Source organism: Desmodus rotundus, chromosome 8, assembly GCF_022682495.2.
Source record: "Desmodus rotundus isolate HL8 chromosome 8, HLdesRot8A.1, whole genome shotgun sequence".
Lineage (NCBI taxonomy): Eukaryota > Metazoa > Chordata > Mammalia > Chiroptera > Phyllostomidae > Desmodus > Desmodus rotundus.
The window spans coordinates 97,921,085-97,941,711 of NC_071394.1; the positions used below are offsets into that span (position 1 = coordinate 97,921,085).

The 20,627-nt window shown below is 37.2% G+C and overlaps 1 protein-coding gene and 1 pseudogene across 5 annotated transcripts in view; both read right to left on the reverse strand.

The window, feature by feature from the left end:
- Nucleotides 1-20,627, reverse strand: part of NR2C2 (nuclear receptor subfamily 2 group C member 2) — a 91,838-nt gene that overhangs the window by 40,873 nt on the left and 30,338 nt on the right. The window lies entirely within an intron of this gene.
- Nucleotides 14,206-14,992, reverse strand: LOC112301124 (large ribosomal subunit protein uL11-like; annotated as a pseudogene).

Genomic DNA, 20,627 nt, shown 5'->3' on the forward strand with positions numbered 1-20,627 from the left:
CACATAAGCATTCTTATATGATTATTAAAGGTACTTCCACAACTTGGCAGTGACTCACACATCATCACCTGCCACGTTTTATAATCAGCCCTCTGCCTCTCCCTGTATTGGCAGCCAAGAGTCTGTGGAAAGGGCCAAACCTTGCTTTCTATTTTCCTGTCAATTAATTTTCATAATAGAAGTAAATAACATCTCTTATCTGTTATTATTTTTCAAATCCCAGCATGGCTTCTACAATGTCTCAAAAGAAAAAAGAACCCCCCCAAAGATAAATTATGGATGAAGGAAGATTGTTCAATGAAAACTGGACAGATGACTACTTTTTTGTGGAGGCAGACAGTAAGGCACTCTGCTTAATTTGTAGGGAATATGTGCATGTTTTCAAAGACTATCATTTGAAAAGGCACTGTATGCAGAAACATGCTCCCAAATTCAGTGCATATGAAGTATTGTGATGTAAGGAAAAAACAGAGGAACTGAAAAAGAGTCTGTCTTTCCAACAAAAATTATTTCAAAAAGTTACACCTCAGGCAGATTCTATTGTAAAAGCTAGTGAAATGGTAGCATATTTAATAGCAAAAAAAGATCAAAACCATTTACTGATGGTGAGTTTATTAAGCAATGTATAGAAAGTATGGCAGATACAATCTGCCCTGAAAAAAAGAGGGATATTTCTAAAATCAGTTTGTCTCACTAGAATATAGTCAGGTGAACTGAAGAAACTGGAAAATTTATTAAAAGAAGTTTGGAGAATAAAGCTGCTAAGTTTGAATTTTATGCTTTGGTGATGGGTGGTAACACTGATGCTACAGATACGGCTCAAGTAGCCATTTTTATTAGAGGTATTAGTCATGAATATAATGTCACTGAAGAAATGGCTTCTTTAGTGCCATTAAAAGACACAACTAAATCAAGAGATTTACATGAAGCAGTGAAAAATATGTTGAAGCGATTTTCTTTGTCCATTGTCAACATATCTGGTAGAGTTACTGATGGTGCCCCGGTGATGTTAGGTAAAAGAGAGGGACTTGTGAAATTAACAGAAGACGTTGCAATTGCTGCCCCAAACTCATGTTTGATGAAGTATCATTGCATAGTACATTAAGAAAATTTATGCAAAAAAGCTTTAAAAATGGATAACGTCATGCAAATCATCAAGATTGTAAATTTCATAAGAGCCAAGGGATTGAATCATCACCAATTCCAGGAATTCCTTAAAAATACTGATGTTGACTATGATGACATGATTTACTTTTTGGAAGTAAGATGACTAAGTAGAGGCCAAATGTTGAAAAGATTTTATGATTTGCAACATGTTATCAAGTCATTTATGGTATCAAAAACAAATTTGTGTCAGAACTTGATGATAAAGACTGGCTTATAGATTTAGCATTTTAGTGGATTTAACTGCTCGTTTAAATGAGCAAACATACGTCTTCAAGGTGAAAACCAACTTCAATACCATGTTTCAAACCCTAAGAGCATTTCAAATGAAACTGAAATTATGGCAAGCTCAAATTAAGGCAAACAATTTTATGCATTTTGACACACTGGCTAAACACAGTCCTGTAAACAGCGAAAATATGCACCCTTGTTTTTTGATTTGATGCAAGAATTTGAAAACAAATTTCAAATTTCTGGAAAAATAATTAATATTTTGCTATATTTGCGACTTCATTCTCAGTTGACATAAATATGTTGCCTGCCTATTTTCAAATGGAATGCATAGAACTGCAATCTGACATTCAACTTAAAGAAAAATTTGACTGTGTCTCTTTACTGGACTTTTAAATAGGTCCTATCTTGCCAGAGACAAATATCCCTTGCTTCAAAAATCATACCTTATTCATGTCATCACTATTTGGCAGCATCTACATTTGTAAACAACTATTTTCAAGAATGAAACACATTAAGAGTAAAATTAGAACCAAAATATCTGATGAGCTCCTTGAGAACTCACTGAGAATTGCAACTACTTCTAATAGACCAGATATTGATGCACTAGTTTCTCAAATACAACGTCAAACATCCCACTAGTTTTATGTTGCCCTCTTTTCTTATACAATAAAAAAATCAATGACATTTTAATATTTAGATATGTACATATTCTATATTAGTGTTCACAAATTTGGCATCTGCTCAACAATTTTAAAAGATTATTGAAAGGGCTGCTGCATAATTAGCGTTATTATGTGAGGACTTTTTTGCTTATCTGTGGTGGCAGATATCATGAAAATTATGCACGGATCTTTTTTTTGTTCATGAGTTTTCATGGATTTAATGTATGGCCCTAGACAATTCTTCCTCTTCCAGTGTGTCCTAAAGACGTCAAAAAGTTATACACCCTGGTCTAAATGATACTCAAAGAACTCAAGGAAGATGTGGGAAACGTCAGAAAATAATGTTATGATCAAAATAGAAACATCAATAAAAACCTAAAAGAAAACAAAATTCTGAAGCTGAAAAGTAAAATTACTGAAATGAAAAATTCACTAGAAGGATTTAAGGGCAGATTTCAGCAACAATCTGTGAACTTGAAGACAGAAGAATAGAAATTACCAAGTCTCAAGAATAGAAAGAAAAAAACTGAAGAAAAGTAACCAGAGCCAAAAAGGGCCTGCAGGACACCAACAGGTGTGGAAACATGCTTTGTGGGAGTCCAGAAGAAGAAGAAGAAGAAGGGGGCAGACAGAATATTTAAAAAATAGCTGACAACTTCCAAAATTTGAAGAAAGACATGAATAAAAACATCCAAGCAGCTCAATAAAGTCCAAGTAAGATCAAAGACATATCACAGTCCTACTTACTTTCTTTTAATCCTCACCTGAGGATATGTTTACTGATTCTGGAGAGAGAGGAAGGGAGAGAGACAAACATCGATGTGGGAGAAACACTGAGTGGCTGCCTCCCGTATGCACCCTGACTGCGGATTGAATGTGTACCTTTTTGTGTATGGGACAACGCTCTAACCAACTGAGCTACTGGCCAGGGCTATTGTCTAACTCTCAAAGAGAGAATCTGGAATACTTTGAAGAGAGAGGTGAATCATCACATACAAGGGATCCTCAATTAGAATATTTACAGATTTCTTATTAGAAATTTTGGAGGCCAGAAGACAATCAGCTGATATATTAAAAGTGCTTAAAGGAAAAAAACCTGTCAATCAAGAATCCTATAGCTAGCAAAAATGCCCTTCAAAAGTGAGCGAAAAATCAAGACATTCCCAGATAAACAATAGTCCAGGAAGTTCATAGTCATTAGACCGGCCCTACAAAAAATGCTCAAGGGAGTCCTGCGAGATGAAATGAAAAGACCATAGACAGTAATTCAAAGCCAACTGGAAAAGTGAAAATCTTGATAAAAGGAAGTATGTGGCAATTATAAAATCTAGTATTACTCTAACGGTGGTTTGGAAATGTATTTTGGTTTTTCTTTCCCCATGATTTAAAAGAATAATACAGTTAAATTAAAAAAAAAAACCCCTGTTAGTTTAAAAGATAGCATTATTGTAACGATTTGAAACTTTAAATCTTGTTTTCTATATAATTTAGTAGACTAAATGCATTTAAAAGAATCATTATGTTTTGAGCACAAAATGTATAAAGGTATAATTTCATGACATTAACAACCAAAAAGGGTGGGCACGGGATTTTAAAGGGGAGAAGTTTTTGTATGTCATTGAAGTTAAACTGGAATAAATTCCAACTAGAGTGTTAAAACTTTAGGATGTTAAATGTACTCACCATAATTCCCTCAAAGATAACATAATAAACTGTATCGATGCAATATACCACATTAACAGAATAAAGGGGAAAAACACATGCTCATCTCAACTGATGCAGAAAAAGCATTTGACAAAATTCAACATCCTTTCATAATAAAAACACTCAACAAACTAGGAATGGAAGGAAACTACTCTCACATAATAAAAGCCACACATGAAAACCCCACAGTGAACATCACACTCACTGGTGAAAGACTAAAAGCTTTTCCTCTAAGATGAGGAACAAGACAAAGATGCCTGCTTTCACCACTTTGACTCAACACAGTACTTAAAATTCTTCTCAGAGCAATTAGGCAAGAAAAAACGGGGTGGGAAGGCATCCAAATTGGAAAGAAGTAAAATTATCTCTGCCTGTAGATGATATGATCTTATACATTAAAAAAAAAGCCCTAACAATTAATTACACACACAGAACCCTGTTAGAATAAATGAGTTCAGCAAAACAGCAGGATACAAAGTCAACACACAAAAATCAGTGTCAGTAACACTGGTATAAATGAACAATAGATAATCTGAAAAAGAAATTACAAAAACAATTCCATGAAATAGCATCAAAAACAATAAAATACTTAGGAATTAACTTAACCAAGAAGGTGAAAGACTTGTACAATGAAAACTGAAAAAATTCCTGAAAGAAATTAAAGACATAAATAAAGGGGAACATATTCCATGTTCATGGATTGAAAGACTTAATTATTGATAAAATGGCAATGGTACCCAAAGTGATCTACAGATTGAATATAATTCCTATCAAAATCCCAATTCTTCTTCTTTTTTTTTTTTTTTTGCAGAAATAAAAAAACCCATCATAAGATCTTGAGGGACCCCAAATAGCCAAAAATACTTTGAAAAACAACAAAACTGGAGAGCTCATACTTCCTGGTTTCAAAACTTGCTACAAAGCCACAGTCGTCAACATTGTGTGATAATGGCATAAAGACAGACATATAACCCTGGCAGAGTAGCTGAGCTGGTTAGAGTGTATCCTGATACACCAAGTTTGGGGGTTTGATCCCCAGTCAGGGTACATACAAGAAGCAACAACTGAATGCACAAGTAAGTGGAACAACAAATCGATGTTTCCCTCTCTCTTTCTTCCTCTGTCTCTAAAATTAAAAAAAAACACACAACAAACAATAAACAACAAAACAACACAGACATATAAACCACAGAAATAGAACAGGAGAGAAATAAAGCCTCACATATGTGGTTAAATGATTTTTGACAAGAGTGCCAAGACCATTCAATGGGGGAAAGGATAGTCTTTTCAACAATGTGTTGGGAAAACTAGATATCCACATGCAAAAGAATGACGTTGGACTCTTATCTAACACCATATAAAAAATTAACTCAAAATGGATCAAAGACTTAAATTTAATACCCAAAACTATAAAACTCTTAGAAGAAAACACAGAAAAGCATCACAGTATAAGATTTGGCAATGGTTTCATGGATATGATACAAAAGTTACTGGCAACAAAAGAAAAAAAAGAGACAAACTTAACTATAAAAAATTTTTTAAATTTGTGCACTGAAAGACAGTATTAACAGAGCAAATAAGGCAACCAACAGAATGGGAGAAAATATTTACAAGTAATATATCTCCTAAGGCATTAATACGTAGAATATATGGAGAATTCCTAAAACTCAACATAAAAAAACAACCCAAACCCAACCCAATTAACAAATGGACAGAGGATTTGAATAGACATTTCTCCAAAGAAGATATACAAACAGCCAATAAGCACATGTAACGCTGCTCAACATCACTAGTCATTAGGGAAATAAAAATCAAAACTATGAGATACTGTCTCATACCCATTACCCATTAGGATGGTTACTATGAAAACAAATACCAACAGAAAATAAAGTGTTGATGAGGATGTGGAGAAACTGGAACCCTTGTTGACTGTTTGTGGGACTGTAAAATGGTACAGCTGCTGTGGAAAACAGGATGGAGTTCCCTCAAAAAATTAAACATAAGAATTACCATATAATACAGCAACTCTACTTCTGGGTACATACACAAAAGAAATGAAAGTAGTGCCTTAAAGAGATAGTTGTACACACATGGTCATAGTGGCCTAATAGTCAAGGAGTGAAAGTGACCCAAGTGTCTATGTAGAGATGAATGGATAATCAAATTGTGGCATACTTATACAACAGAATATTATCCAGTTTTAAAAAGGAAGGAAATTCTGACATACAATACAATGTGGATGAACTTTGAAGACGTTATGGTAAGTGACAAGCCAGTGACAAAAAGACAAATATTGCATGACTCCACTTATGTGAGATACTGAGAAAAGTCAGATTCATAGTGACAGAAAGTGTGATGTTGGATCTAGAGACTGGGGCGAGAGGAGTAATCTCAGTTAATGTTTAATGCACATAAAGTTTGAGTTTTACAACATGAAAAGTTATGAAGATGGATGATGGTGAAGATTGTACAACATTGTTAATGTATTTAATACCACTGACCTGTATACTTAAATACAGTTAAGATGTTAAATTTTGTTATGTGTATTTTATTGCTAAAGGGAAAAATGAACTTAAATGAGTCAAATATTTAAATAAAAGAGCTAAAACTAAAAAAACAATAGAAGAAAATATAGGTACAAATCTTAGTTTACTTGGATTAGGTGGTGGTTTCTAAGACATGACACCAAAAGAAAGATACAATGGACATCACCAAGATTAAAGTTTTGTGCTTCAAAGGACACCACCTAGAAAGTGAAAAGACAGCCTACAAAAGGGAGAAAAATTTGCAAATCATATATCTGATAAATGGACACACATATATACAATATAAAGAAGTATTACAACTTAAAAGATGGACAATAACAAGTGTTGACAAGGATGTAGAGAAACTGGAACTCTCATACACTGCTGGCATGAAAATAGAATGGTTACAGCCTCTATGGAAAACAGTATGGCTAATCCTCAAAGGTTAAACATAAAGCTGCCATATGAACCAGCCATTCCACTCCTAGGTATATACTCATATGCCCACACAAAAACCCATGTGGAAATGTTCACATCCTATTCATAACAGCTCATAAGTACTATTATTCACAATAGTTCAAAAGCAGAAACAACTCAAATGTCCATCAACTGATGAATGGATAAATAAAATGTGATATATATCCATGCAATAGAATATTACTTTGCAATAAGAAGAAATGAAGCATTGATACATTCTACAATATTGATTAAATCAGACACAAAAGACCACATATTCTATGATTCCATATATAAAAAATGTCCAGAATAGGCAAACCCATAGGAATAGAAAGTAGATTAGTGGTTGCCAAGGAGTGATGGGATGATGGGATGGGGAAGGAGAATAACTGTTAACAGTTATGAAGTTTCTTTTGGAGACGATGAAAATGTTCTGGAATTAGATGGTAGTGATGGCTGTACAACCTGTGAACATACCAGAAAATAACTATATACTTTAAATAAGGTGAATTTTATGGTAAGTGAATTCTATCTTAAATTTATAAAGCATATCATGATTAATTACTGGAACAGTTATTAAAAAGATTTTCTTTCATAAGCATTAATTTTATCAAGGAAAAAAATTCACTATAAGACAACAATTATCCTTGAAAACATTATGCTGAATGAAAGCAACTAGCCACAAAAGGCCACATGTTATATGAATCCATTTATATAAAATGTCCAGAATAGGCAAATTGATAAGTCAGAAAGTAAATTAGTGGTTGCTTATGGCTGGGGGTAATAAGCAAATTTGGTGGTGGTGGTGCGGGGGAGGTAGGTAGCTAAAAGTATAAGGTTTCTTTGGGATAATGAAAAATGTTCTGAAGCTAGATTGTGGTGATGGCTGCACAACCTTATAAATATATTAAAAGCCACAAAATTGTACAATTTAAATAGATAAATTATATGGTATGAGAATTATACCTTAATAAAGCTCTTAACATTTGTTTTTTAAAGAATGAACACATAAATTATTCAATCCATGGTGTAAGCATTCAGGACAGAGGTCGCCTTTAGGGAGGGCAGGAAATTCTATTCTATTCTTAACCTGGGTGGTGTTTTTAACCATGGGAATATTGTCTCTGATAATTCTGTTATATACTTATGAATTGTGAACTTATGCATGTCATACTACAATAAAAGTTTATTTAAAAGAATAACAGTATTAAAAATATATTCCATAGGGACTTAAAGGAGCTTTCTAAACAGTAAGCAAAAAAGTGACTCTGACGATGCCTCACTTGAATCTCCTGAGACTGACCCCGTTCCACCCTGGAGTTGTGGGCTGGGTACACAGAGCATTTGAAAGTGGCCTGGCTTTCAAGTATCCGGTGGTGAGTGGGGTGGTGGGGTGGAGATGGGACAGCTACAGGGGAAAAAGTGGGGCTGGGCACTGAGACTGCTATATGCCAAGCTTTGCAACTCTGCCTGAGCTACAGTTTAATCTCCCTAGATCTTGGCTCCCACACCTATTAATACATATACTTGCAAATTTTATGATTCCTTTTTATATGAGAAGTCCAAAAGCCTCAAAAGATTTGCCTGAGAGGGGGCATGGGTCGCATTGGCAATGGGCTCCTGATAGCTCAGTAATAAACGCAGACTGGGTGAACAGCCTTAAGTATTCCTGGGACTCAACAAAGGAATGCTTAACTCTGGAAGGGACAGGTTAATGGGAAAATACTTGGGATCTTCCACTCCTGTGGTCTTTAGAGAGAATATATGTTCTAGTCGCTCCAGGGGCAGTTTAGATATGATTTGGCTTGAAGGCAAAAATGCTATGATGGGACCTCTCAAAAATTCTTGCAGTTGTGTAGATTAGAGCCCAATATTATGAACAGACATCAAGGCAGGAATTTTTTTTTCCAAAAGCATTTTGTTGAATATCATTTAGCACAGTGATAAAAGTAAATTTGGTAACAGGACATAAAAATATCAGATGCATTTCTGACTACTTGAAGTATCTGCTTTCCATTTTTTCCTGCCTACTTTCAGTGCCTGATGACAATCTTGGTCCTCTGCCTTAACCTACTTTCTACTCCTTCAACCTTCTCAACTTGCAAAGAACAGAATCTTTAGTTCACACTGAAGTATAAATGTCTGACAACACCCAGGTGTGAGTTATACCCTGGCCAGAGCACTTGTACTGTGACTGGGAAACTGCTGGTCCAAACACTATTAAACTGCTAGTCCAAAGATCTCAATTAAGCCATAGGCGAGCTGGGTGTAAAAGTATGTTTAGACACAGGTCTTCACTGCATGGTCTCTAACACTTGCTTAAAGGGTAGAGTCAGCTGTGCCATTTCACATCCTTTCTAAAGTCAAAAGTGCTTGCCCAACACCCAAATGTTTACTGTCTAAAGAGTTTATTTTTTTAAAAAAAAGCCCTGCTCCTCTGGCCAGTTTTTCCTGACCCCGAAGGTTGGTATACAGGCCCTGCTCAGGGCTCCCAGAGCTCCTGTATCATGGCACTCTCTCCAGGGCACCTACTGTGAACTGCCTGTGGAAGCCTACCCCTGAGGGCAGGAGGGCACATTTCCTATTTCTCCTTTTACTCCCAAGCCCAAGCACATATTAGGCCCACAATGACTGCTTAGTGAGTGAACACTTAAACTTAGGGAATAAATAAGACTTTTTTACAGTACTTGATCCTAGGACTCTGTCTAGTCCTTTCTTTGTTTTACTCTACTCTTGTGCCTGTCTGCTAATTAGCCATCCTGCAAGAAGTACTGCACAACACCCGCCTTGGCAGTTCGTTATACAAACCAAAGAGTACTAGTTCCCACTGACACACCTGGGTTTATGAGGCTGATGGGAAAGTTCACATATTTTCAGTGTCGAGTGAGAACCTTCTCTATTCCACCATAATATAACATTGCTTTGGTAGCATTTTTAAAGGAAATAATTCTTAGGAAAATTTTATGTGGTTTACACTCAGTCATTTGCTAAAAGATGAACATCTACATTGAAGAGAATGCCCACAGACAGCACTGGGCTAATGAGCAAATACTAAACAGTTTCTAATCTGTAATTTATTCTAGGTTCTGGCTGCAACATTCCCATGGATTATTAATAGGGCAACAAAGTTCATACCCTGTGGAAAAAAACAGACCAAGGAGACCTAGCATGTTACAAATTTCAATCAGGAACTTCCAACTTGGCCTTAACATTCACCATGAAAAAAAATGAACAACGTAAATGCCTAATTAGGTAAAGGGTTTCAGGCAGGGGACACCTCCAGCCTGAACTGAAATGTACTATATCCTCCTTTTATTTTTATTCCAAAGGACCATTAAATAATAAGTGTACTGAAAGGTCAATGAGCAGAGTTACACCCTCGTTGTGCAGCAACTTGAATCAGAGGTAAGGATCCACAGGAAGCTGCTGGTCTGTCTTATCCTTTGCCTTACAGAGAGGATTAAAACCTTACAATGCCCCTGTGCCACATTCCTAAAGAATTACTTCTCTTGATGACTGGTTAAGTCTAGCTCTTCTTTATTAGTATAAATAAAGTCAATGAAAGAATCAAAGCTGAACATCATAAGTAAGTCTCATTATATCAAAACTGATTAACAAGTTCTTCAATTTTCCAGATCGTGTGTTTAAAAAGATGAGACTACAGCTCTAAATTTCCTGGCACAAAAACAAAAATCCAAAGTCAACAGCCACTACCTACAACTATGTAAAACAATGAGGTGTTTACGAGTAACACTGTTCACAAACTCTGCATTCTCAGGCAGATTAACCTGATGGAAACAACAATATATATAAACGGCTTTTGTCCCACTTTGAATTTACCCAGAATATTCAAATATAAGTGTCTATAAAGAAATAATTTCCTAGGTGCTGAACACAGCAGTAGACATTAACCTGAATTTCTTCAAAGAGGTGTCTAAATCCACTGCTATTTTACCAACTGCTCTAAAAACAAGTCCCTGTGAAATACACAGCATTATAAGGCGGCTTTCCTACTGGAGAAACTGAGAGAATGAGAACAGGCTTCAATATCAGTCTTGTTTTCTTCAGGACCCTTATACTTACCATGCTGATGGCTCCCAGCAGCTTTATTTACATTCTTCCTCTGCAACCTGCTGGACCAGACAGTCTAACCCAAAAGGCCAAGGGTTGTTTGGGGGAACTCACAGGCATTTGTTTTCAAACTGCTGCTGCAGATTCCACTCACTAAAACCAGACAGCTGTTTAAAGACGGCCTTTCTATGACCCTGCTCTGCTGAAGGTCAAATACACTATCACTCCCTGTAACTAAGGAAGCAAAATTGACATGTCCCTGCTGTTTTACCAGATGCTGAAGCAGTCTGTCTACTGATATGATTAATTGCTTCTAGGGAAGAATGTACCTTGCTTTACAAAGTTCTCCCTTCACTTAGATTGTTGCCTTTGCTAAACGCACTCCCTTCCCCTTAAAGACCACCTTTCCTGAACTGAGAGCTCACAAGAATGTTATGATGGAGTCCAACCAACTCAAAACAGTTTTAAAACTATAGAAGTGGAGGGGAGATTTGGAGAACTCAGAAATACCACATTCTGCATATAGCATTTTCAACTTCACAATATATTAAACCAATATTTTTAAAGATATGGGGTCTTTGCAAGTTCCCTGTACATTTAAAGAGAAGGCAACAACGTAACAGTCTGCATTATATACAAAAACACCCACAAGAATAACAGCACTGCTCATTTAACAAACGTTTGATTCTATCCACTCAGCCTGTGAATACAGGTCAGAGTTCTAGCCTCTGCAGCCTCCCACTCTGGCAGGAGGATGAGTGTTAGTGCAAAGGCAGTGCTGTAACACTTCAGGTCTAAGTCTCACCCTTCCCACCAGGCTACAGAGGAAAAGGAGCTCCTGAGGTCACAGGGAGTTAGAGGTGGGGCTAGAACTAATAATACTCAGATTCTCTGGCTGCCAGCCAAGGGCACCTGCCATTAAAACCAACTTGTAGCCTTCAGTTTGACGTGGAGACCCATCTGTTTTAACGTCTCCACAAACAACTAACATGAACCAAATAAAAGTCACAAAAACCCCCACAAAAGTCTGGGGGAAAGGGTGGGAAGAAAAGAAGTTTTATGGATATTTACTTTTATGCAGGCCGGGGGGGGGGGGGGCGGTGTTTAGAGAGGAAGAAAACTAAAAAAAGTTTGTCACTCTGCTACAAGTTTGCATGTGCACTAGCTTAAAATAATCTAAGAATATGTGAACCATTTTTCAAGTTCTAGCCCAAACCCAGGCACACAACCCAAAAGGGAAAAAAAGAGATGATTCTCCATTTAAAAGGTAGATTATACCCTGGCTGGGTGGCTCAGTTGGTTGGCACATTATCCCATGCACCAAAGGTTGAGGGTTCAATCCCCAATTAGGGTGTGTACGGGAAGCAACCAGTCAATGTTTCTTTCTCACATAATGTTTCTCTCTCTCCCCCCCTTTCCTTTCTCTCCAAAATTAATGGAAGTGTGTTCTTAGGTAAGGATTAAAATATAGTAATAATAAAATAAAAAAATAAAAAGGACAATTACATCCCCTTTCCATCTCAACTATTTAAAGTTCTAAGAAACATAACACTCTATTCACTAAGTACAGTCAATAAATGATGTATAAAAGGGAAGATTAATCCAAGTGAACAAAAAGCTCCAAGGTCCAACTATTAAGGTCAATAGTTTGGATCCTCTCATCACAAAAATTTGTTTATGCCATCTGGCCTGGTAATTCTGCTTCTGGGAATCCACCTTACAAAAATTATCCTAAATACAGAAATGGCTTTATCAGTGTGTGGTCCTAAATTATTTTTCTAGAGAACATAGAAATTCCCCTTTTCAGGCAGTCCATATGGGCCTACTTCCAACTGTAGAAGCAGAAAATGTCAGATACTTGCTGTCCTGGCGCCCCCTGTAGGGCAGGGGGTCCATGGGATGCATGAGCATGAGATTTGCACTGGCAGCAGAGTGTTAGATCCCACAAGGGTCTCAAGGTCTGGGACATTCTTACTAAATGTTATTTCTTCCTAATGTTAAAATGTAGCACAGTATTTTGTAGATGCAGGGGTAAACAGGATGAGCTGACAGGAATTCGAACAGGATAAATGTGGCCAAGAAATCAATCAACATGTAGTCTATATAAGCAATGGTTAAGCCTCCCTTCAGGAAGGCTGAGCTTTGGATATGAATCCCGCCTCTTTTACTTGCTCAAGTAAATAAAACTACCTTGTGACAACTACAGCTCATTTTTGAATACAGCATCCCAGGTGGCAAACCCCGAGTTCAGTAACAGGAGCCTCATGTCTAGCCTTGGCAGTGTGGCCTGCACCTACAGCTTCACTGGACAGGCACTTCAGTGAGATCTGGATATAGCTCTAGCTACAAAGTTATTTATTCAGACCTGCTGGTAAATATCAAGTCATCCATCCTTCGTCACATATATTTTAACTCAAATGTTTTTTAAGAATCCCATTTCTGTTTAAATCATAAAGAGCTGGTTTGCTATTAGGCCCCTTGACTGGTAAAGTGTATACTTGTCAGTGTTAATTTATAATAGAGAAAGGTCAGCAGCAACTTTAATGTTCCACACTAGCGGGTGGGTTAGTAACTTATACTACGCTCTTGATACAAAATTATGTAGCTATGAAGAAGGATGGTGATGCAGGTTATGGAGAAATCTGTGGAAAAGATTACATTTATTCTGTGAAATAATGAAAGAATAAGTTGTATGTACACTATAATTACAATGGGATGATATACCTGTGAAAAAAAGACCAAAACCAAATACATTTATTCATTTAACAATTTTGATACTGACTGTTTACCATATTCCAGGTACTGTCTTAGACACTGGGAATACAACAGTGAATGAAACAAAGTTCCTGCCTTCCTGCAATTTACATTCCAGTGTGATAAACAACAGGTATAAATGTTTGTTAGGTAGTGGAAATCATCATGGAGAAAACTAAGAGTAAGGAGGATAAAGAGTGAAAGTAGAGGTAGAAATGGTTATTTTATGTGGGGACGTGATAAGGTAATAAAGTAGTGATAGATACACTACAATGGTGGAAATATGGCTTTCATTATAGACAGGGGGAGGTTAAGAATAGTATGGGAAATGGAGGGGCCAAACAAATTACATGTAGGACTCATGGACATAAACAAAGGTGGGAGAATGATGGTGGGAGGGGAGGTACAGGGTGGAGGGGAATAAGGGGAAGAAAAAGATGGGACAACTGTAATAGCATAATCAATAGAATATATTAAAATTAAAACATTTAATGTTATATCACTTTTATAATAAATTTATAGTATATTGAAAATATTTCCAAGAACAAAATTATCTTTTAAAACTAGCAAACAGTATCGTGAGTGATCTAATTATTTTCAACCCAAGTCTAAAATAGTGGGTGTTTCCTATACTTCTTTTCCTAATTATTATTATTGGTTGTCAAATGATCTTTAATTGAAATACTTTCCTTTGTAGTTCTTAACTAGCCAGGCATTCCACTGCACCACTGTTGATGTCATCTACCATGTCACGAGGGTGGCAGCTATCACCATTGCAGCCCACTGACTAGGCAGTCCCTAGGATTTCTTTAATGGTCCCAGAGAGTGTTTGAGCTACTGATCGGTGCCACTTCTGTTGGGCAATGTTGATAATCTCATCAAAATGTTATTTCTACTGTTCTTAATGTTTTCTTTTGCTTCTTTCTGTCTCATGGTGGTTCTGTGAGGGCTTTGATGATCAAGACAGAGGCAGAAGGCACTGCCTCAATCTGGGCCAGTCTGTTCTGAATAGTCAGTTTCACTGTAATCCTTAGGCCCTTCCAATTTCCGGTTGCTTTGGTGATGTCATCACTAACCTTTTTGGGAGACAGACCCAGGGGAATGACCTATGGGGCCAGGGCAGCAGACGTAGCACTGCTTACTTCCCTGCTGGTGCACGTCAGGTACACGACTTTGATCTTGTTGGGGTTGAACTTCGATGGCATGGTGGAGGCAGCTGGCACTGGATGAACCCAGATTCAGGAAGACCGAAGAAAGTTACACCTATGCCTCCTCCAAGCTGAAAGCCAAAAGCCTTTTCCTAATTTGTAAAAGAAAAACTCCCCTTCTACCCACCCAAAAAAGAACAAGGAAAATTTTTTTTTGGTAAGATAAAACTCTACTGTGAAAAATAATTCTCAGTCTCCTTGCCCCCCTTGCCTATTAAAGAATTACTACTGATATTTTAAAACTATGCTGTTTCTGCAACTACAAATCTAAACTAAATTGTCCTCTTAGGCATGCTTAGATAGAATTCCCGCTCCTATTTGGGTTGCTTTGGACAAGTGCCTCCTTAATTCTGATATCTCTTACCTCACCGGATATTTTCAGGATTAAATAAGGCAATAAAGCACAATGTACAGTGGTGGGGAAAAGTAGGTTTACAGTTGTGAGTGCATAAAACAGAACTTATTCTTGTATTAGTGTTTATTACTGTATTATTTATTTGTGTTACAACTGTAAGCCTACTTTTGCCAACCCTTATTATATAAATATAGAACATTCCTATTACAATTTCCCTGAGGAAATCAAATGCAGTGCTAAACCTATGACCCTCAGTATGATGTTTTGTCCTCCTATAACAGATGTTTAGCTGTGTTTTTCTTTTCTTTTTTTTTTTTGGTGGACAAAATAGTTTTGTTTCTAATTTTCTATTCCCTAAGACCAATAAAAGGATACAGTCTCCAAAGTCTTTTAAAAGTATCAGACACTACAGATAAATACCTCAAAAGCAGTGAGATTTTAATAAAGATGTTTTCTGTGAGAGATCATCACTATTCTGTCCCCAGACAAAACACAGGAAATTATTTTGGTGCACTCCTTCTATACAAGGTACAGCACTTTTATAAGGACATCATACTTCCTCATTTTCTCCTTTTTTGACAATCCCTCATCCTTTTTTCTTACCATATTACAAATAAGTCTAGTCTTACTTATTCTAACACTAATTTCATTTCAGTTTCACTGTTTATGTTATATTTCATCTACAAAATAACTTCATCTTCTTACTACTCTTTTTTAATCCTCACCAGAGGATATGTTCATTAATTTAATTTTTTAAAAGATTTTATTTATTTACTTTTAGAGAGAAGGGGAAGGGAGGGAAAAAGGGAGGGAGACATCAATGTGTGGTTGCCTCTTGTGTGCCCTCCTCTGGGGACCTCGCCCACAACCCAGGCAGGTGCCCTGACTGGGAATCAAACTGGTGGCCCTTTGGTTCTTAGGCCGGCACTCAATCACTGAGCAACACCAAACAGTGCATTTCTATTAATTTTAGAGAGGGGGAAGGTGGGGGCGGAGGGAAGAGAAACATCAACTTAAGAGAAACATCAAGTGGTTGCCTCCCACATGTGCCCTGCCCAGGGACCCGAAACCTTTTAGCGTAGGAGATGTCGCTCCAACCAACTAAGCCACCTGGCCAGGGCCATCTTCTTACTACTCTTAAAGTCTTAATTTTTAATTTAAGTTATGTACAACCATCTGACTTTTCTGTTATATCTTCTATGATAGCTGTGTCTGATCGCTTCATGAAATACTCATTATAATGAACTGCTTTCCTTTTATTTCTCCTGCATATAATTATAGTACTATATTGGTTTTTTGAAGTTATTTGTGTGTGAATGGTTATATTTCCCAAGAATATCATTTTGATATAGTGAAAGGGTCATTTAAAAATATTGCAATTAACAGGGGGCACTGGTTCTGAAGGAACTGAAAACCTCTAGAAGGAAGGGTCACACAATATGTACTCAATATACGCTTGCTGAATAAACCACTGAGCTAATCAATGGCCCTGCTACCTTTTTCAAGTCAGGCTATAAAATTGCTAAAAAAAAAAAAAAAAAGGAGGGAGGAACCAAGATGGCGGCATAGGTAGACACACTGCGCCTCCTCGCACAACCAGAACTGACAGAGAATCGAACAGCAAGGGGGACCGTCACCAAGGAAATAGAAAATAAACATTCATCCAGACTGGTAGGAGGGGCGGAGACGGGCACCAGGGTGGAGAGGACTGCGTGGCTGTGGCGGGACTGAGACTGGCGGAGTGTGGGACGAATGGGGCAGGCAGTCCGAGCACTAGCAGACCCTGCGGCCCCACATTTGCACAGATAAACCCAGAGGGCCGGACTCAGAGTGGCGGAGAACAGGGCTGGCAGAGTGGCAGGTAGCACCCTGCGGCACCACATTCACCCACAGATAAACCGGACGAACGGCGGGCATCGAAGCAGACCGCGCAACCCAGATATCCAGCTCGGGGAAATAAAGCCTCAAACCTCTGATTGAAAGCGTCCCTGGGGGTTGGGGCGGCAGCAGGAGAGACTCTCAGCCTCACAGGAGAGGTTGTTGGAGAGACCCACAGGGGCCTAGAGTGTGCACAAGCCCACCTACTTGGGAACCAGCACCAGAGGGGCCCAGTTTGATTGTGGGTATCGGAGTGAAAGATTGAAATCCGGAGGAGAGTGAGGTGGACGCCATTGCTCCCACTCGGCCCCTCCCCCACGTACAGCGTCACAGTGCAGCCACCAGCATTACCCCGCCCCGGTGAACACCTAAGGCTCCGCCCCTTAAAGTAACAGACGCGCCAAGACAAACAAACAAACAAACAAAAAATGGCCCAAATGACAGAACACTTCAAAGCTCCAGAAAAAATACAACAGCGAGGAAGAGATAGCCAACCTATCGGATGCACAGTTCAAAGCACTGGTTATCAATATGCTCACAGACTTGGTTGAATCTGTTCGAAAAACAGATGAAAAAATGAAGCCTATGCTAAGAGAAACAAAGGAAAATGTACAGGGAACCAATAGTGATGAGAAGGAAACTGGGACTCAAATCAATGGTATGGACCAGAAGGAAGAAACAAACATCCAACCAGAAAAGAATGAAGAAACAAGAACTTGGAAAAATGAGGAGAGGCTTAGGAACCTCCAGGACACCTTGAAACGTTCCAACATCCGAATTATAGGGGTGTCAGAAGGAGAAGAGGAAGAACAAAAAATTGAAAACTTCTTTGAACAAATAATGGAGAACTTCCCCAATCTGGCAAAGGAAATAGACTTCCGGGAAGTCCAGGAAGCTCAGAGAGTCCCAAAGAAGCTGGACCCAAGGAGGAACACGCCAAGGCACATCATAATTACATTACCCAAGATTAAACGCAAGGACCTACATCCAAGATTACTGTATCCAGCAAAGCTATCATTTAGAATGGAAGGGAAGATAAAGTGCTTCTCAGATAAGGTCAAGTTAAAGAAGCTCATCATCACCAAGCCCTTATTATATGAAATGTTAAAGGGAGTTACCTAAGAAAAAGAAGATCAAAAATAGGAACAGTAAAAATGACAGCAAATTCACAGTTATTAACAGCCACACATAAAACAAAAACGAGAGCAAACTAGGCAAACAACTAGAACATGAGGGTTGTCAATAAGGGAGTGGGAGGGGGAGAGGGGGTAAAGGTACAGAGAATAAGTAGCATAGATGATAGGTGGAAAATAGACAGGGGGAGGGTAAAAATAGTGTAGGAAATGTAGAAGCCAAAGAACTTATAAGTATGACCCATGGACATGAACTATGGGGGGGGAATGTGGGAGGGAGGGGGGTGGGCAGGATGGAGTGGAGTGGGGGGGGGAATGGGACAACTGTAATAGCATAATCAATAAATATATTAAAAAAAAGAAAAACAACTGTTAAAAATTAAAAAGCACAATCTTGGAAGATTAAATTCAACCGAGATAACTTTTTATTCAGCAATTCAACTTCTAGTCTAGAGAAATACATCGACATGTGGGCCCAAGGAGGCATCACATACAAAGATGTTTGTTGTAGCACTATTCATGTTCAAGAAAATTTGGAAACAATTTAAATGTGCTTCTACAGTGAAATGGCTGAATAAATATAGCTCTAATCTATGTAATAATATATTATAGTAAAAACAGCTATGCAGATTGTTATATCTGAAACAGAATTTTAGAAAAGCAACTTGTAGCCCACCATATTTATTGTGATTTCATTTATGTTAAATTTTAAAACCTATATATTTCTATAGTTATATATACACGAACATAGTTAGGGAGGTAATACACCAAACTAAAAGGAAATAAATTTCAAAGAATTGGTATCATATACACCAGATTTTCTGATAACATTGTGATTAAGTTAAAAAATTATAGAAGAGAATTATAACTGTAAACCCTAGAGCTATAAAACTTCCAGAGAAAACCAGAGAAAATTGTTGTGACCTTGGGTTATGTAAAGATTTTTAAATATGGCCCTGACCGGTGTGGCTCAGTTAGCTGGTTGAGCATTGTCTGGCAAAGTAAAAGGTCACTGGTTTGATTCCCAGTCAGGGCACAAGCCTGCCACTGCATATTCGGTCCCTGGTCAGGGTGCATACGAGAGGCAACCGAACAATGTTTCTCTCTTGCATCGATGTTTCTATCCCTCTTTCCCTCCATCCCTCTGTTTAAAAATAAGAAAATAAAAATCAAAATCTTATTTTAAAAAGATTTTTAAACATGACATCAAAAGCATGATTTATAAAATTAAAAATTGATAAATTAGACTTCATCAAAATAAAAAGAATCTGCTCTTCAAAAGATACTGTTAAAAGAATGAAAAGATAAGTCACAGACTGGGAGAAAATATTTGTAAACCATATATTTGATAAAGAACATGTATCCAGAATATACAAAGAATTCTCAAATCTCATTAAGAAAGCAAACAACTCAATTTTAAAAATAGGCAAAGGACTTAACAGACACTTCATCAAAAATAACACATGAATGGCAACTGAGCACATGTAAAGATGCTCGACATCACTAGTCATTAGAGAAATGAAAATTAAAACCACAGTGAAGAACCAGTACACATCTGGTACTGGTACCAGAATGCCTAACATTAAAAAGACTGACCATACCAAGTGTTGACAAGGACACAGTGCGACTACAGTATTTGTACACAGCTGGAAGAAATATAAAATGGTACAACTACTTTGAAAAATCATTCAACAGTTTCTTAAAAATTACCATGGGACCCAGAAAGTCCACTCCTAAGTATCTACCCAAGAGAAGTAAAAGTGTATGTTCTCACAAACACACAATGTTCACAGCATCTTTAATTGTAATGGTAAAATGAAAACAACCTATTGCCCATAAATAGGAAAACAGATTTAAAAACTGTGTATCTAATACAATGATTTATCATAAAAAGGAATGAACTACTGATACATAAAATAATATGGTTGAGTCTCAAAAATAATTATGCTAAATGAAAGAAGCCAGACCACAAAGGGTATCTATTGTTTGATTCCTTTCACAGGAAATTCTAGAAAATACAGAATAATCTAAAATGGTAGGAAGATAACCATAGGTGGCTAGAGCTGAACTACAAGGACAATAATGGTAGTCCAGTGTTTATACTAGAAAAGAAGAAAGGCTGTGGAATCAACGAACTAAGATCCATCCTAAGAATTTAGAATACCAAGATAAATGTCAAGAAAGTAGAAGGAAAAATAAAAACAGAAGTTAACTGGAGATAAAAATAACTGATGAAACCAAGCAAGGAAAAAAAAAAAAAAGATGACACAAATAATATTAGGAATGAAAAGGTGCTATAACTACAGATGCTTCAAGCATTAAAAAATAAAGTTATTCTGAACAACTATATGCCAATAAATTTGAAAACTTGGGCAAAACAGATTAAGTTCTTAGAAAAAGGTGTAACATTAAAACAGTCAGTTACAAATAAAATATGTGACTAGTCCTTTAACCATTAAGGATATTAAATAAGTAGTTAAAAA